This window comes from Daphnia magna, linkage group LG7, assembly GCF_020631705.1.
Source record: "Daphnia magna isolate NIES linkage group LG7, ASM2063170v1.1, whole genome shotgun sequence".
NCBI classification, from domain to species: Eukaryota; Metazoa; Arthropoda; class Branchiopoda; order Diplostraca; family Daphniidae; genus Daphnia; species Daphnia magna.
Window position 1 is genome coordinate 3,487,701 of NC_059188.1, and position 2,707 is coordinate 3,490,407.

A 2,707-nucleotide genomic window follows, 5' to 3' on the forward strand; every position below is an offset into this window, starting at 1 on the left:
AGATATAGCCCATGTTATCACTAATGTGCCGCCATTCCTGTAGCAAACAATGCTAGAGGCACTGCGTATGACTGTCTTCAGCACAATAGAGTTAACCGAACATCTTTTATCTGACGAAGTTAACTACGCATTTGTCCTTACAGGCAAATTTAATCAGGATTGCCTCGAAGTATAACGTAATTTAGAATAACATTTTTTTTTATTACTAATTTGTTTTCTTTGCCCTACCGTTTTTTTTTATTATTCGCTCTTCTGGTAGTGGCCAAGAGATGCCGGCCGTTCACTCCTTTTTGGCTTTATTTCGTATGCTGTGTGTTTATTATCCAACAAAAACAACTCTATCTAGTACTAACTTAGAAGACCAACCAATGTCTTTGCTGACGTCCTACAAGGACAGTATGCTGCACAGATTCAAGAAAGACCAAAAAGAGACAAAGCAAAGGAAAGAAGCTCAACAAGATAGGCTAGCAAAGGGAATACAAATTCTATATAGCAACGTCAACAATATTGGCACGTACAATGCCTACATCGACGACGTAGTGTACGATCTGGCCGGATACTTACTTTATGCAAGGTGTAAAATGGTAGGTTTGTGTTCTGAGTGCTGGAGAAATTTGGAATCCGATGAACCTCTTACGGAGCATTCAAACGCTCTGAACAGATTAAAGTACTCAGGGACAGGGGCGGTCTTAAAAAGGTTACTCCCAATATGTTCTTCGTTGTGTCTTCGTTAGAAACAATGCTAATTGAGCATTTCAAAGAAAGTTCCTGTTACCTTCGTGACTCATTTGAAAAAGTTATTGGAAAAGCCTCCTTAGTAGGGGAGACCGGGGCAAGTCGGTACACGGGGTAAGTTGGTTATTTCACTTTTTAAAATCACGGTTAGGTTGACATCTATTTTCGAAATAGCCAAAATATTAGATATTACAATTAGATGTCTCTGATGTGGTAGTATTTGTCGTTAGCTGCGGACAGGCGTCGCAAATACGTGAAAGCACTTTCATCTATTTCAAAGTATTTTTTTAGAGCCACAATATCTTTTCTACGTCATCAGGTAACTAATAAAATGCTTATAATCTATTCTATTCTGATTGCCTATTCATCGAGCTTTAATCCTAAGTAATGTTTCGATGAGTTATAATTCACGAATTATTTTTAAAAAATAAAAAACTGGCATAGGCTCCTCGGGGGCAAGTTGATATTTTTTTGGCGGGGCAAGTTGGAAACTCAGTATATGGATACGCCAGTCAAAATGATTATTGAGCAAGAAAAGGCTGCAGTAAAAAAAAAGGCAGCAAGAAAAATTATCAATAGTCCTACTGAAAATCGCGCTGGGCCATCTAAAAAATGAAACCTGAAAAGAAGAAAAAAGATTCCTGCCAGAAAAACACCTTCTGCCGATACTTGTATTGAATGTGGAGCGTTCTATTCTAATACCAAAGTTGACTGGATCAAATGTATGGGTATTTGTGAACTATGGGCATGTGAAACATGCATTGAAAATCATGAAGAATACTTGTACAAAGACTGCATTGAATTGAATTAGCCTTTACCAACTTGCCCCATACTCAATCCCAACTTGCCCCGCTAGTGGGGCACATTGGAAATTTAAGGTGTACCAATAAAACGTTTTCCATCTTAAATTTTAGAAAATTTAATCAAATTCTGCCTTTTGAGCTTTGTAGCTAAGATAACCTTTGCTAATTCTAAATAATTTTTTATTAAGATTTGAAAATATTTATATATTATTAACAAAGGAGTGTAAAAAGTGTACCGACGTTCCCCGGTCTCCCCTATCTCTCCATAACATTTGTTGCCTTACGTATAGAGACACCCCGGCCCCAAAGCTTATTTTGAGTACATCGTAATTCGATACCGGTTTCAAGCAAAAGGGAAAAAAGATTGCAATGTTGATCGATTGAATAGTCAGCGTCATCAAAAATCAAACCTGTCTAAACTTCCGATGGAGAAACGTGCCAAACGTGTAAAGAGAGCCGGAAAGGAAAATTAGTTGATCCAAACGCAACTATAATTTGATTATATATCATTTGAACCCATAACTGCTTAATTATATTCTTTTAAATCGAATTACTGTGAGCTAAGGTATATTATATGTGCAAAATATACTCCGAATGCAGTCATTTTCTATTTAATTCGTATTTATTATCACTTTTATGCGCTATGGGCTAGAAAGAGCAAGGGCCACTACACAAGTGGTATTCGTAGCGGGATTTTTGCGAACCAAAAATAAAAGTGGGTACGTTTTGCTTCTCTTCCGGGGGGGGGGCTCTTTGGGCCTTTGGGCTCTTGCCTATTCCACATAGCACAGGTCGGTCCCACGGACATCCACAGTTTATCCGACACGGATAAGGGTGATATCCTATGGACATCCGGGGAACTGCCCGATATCCGAACTGGATGTCCCTTGGGTATAGACTGAATATTTCAAGAACTGCCGGGAAGATGCCGGGAAGACCTTATATGCGAAATGTACATAGCCAAGTCAGGATTCGAACCCGGGTTTCCCACGTCTTAGTTGGAGTCTCTGATCATTCTTCCATCTCCTTCACAATCATTTCAACTATATTTTGTTAAAGAATCAAAATATTGTGAAATACTTGTGAAATGTTTGCTGCTGGGGATGCCCAACATCTGTCTAATAAATTATCAGCTTAGTACAATTTTAAAATAATTTAAAACTTGCATA

General features: G+C 38.2%; 1 pseudogene; it reads left to right on the plus strand.

The window, feature by feature from the left end:
* Positions 1 to 368: 368 nt before the first annotated feature.
* On the plus strand, positions 369 to 2,011 carry LOC123474224 (annotated as a pseudogene).
* The last annotated feature ends 696 nt before the right edge of the window (positions 2,012 to 2,707 follow it).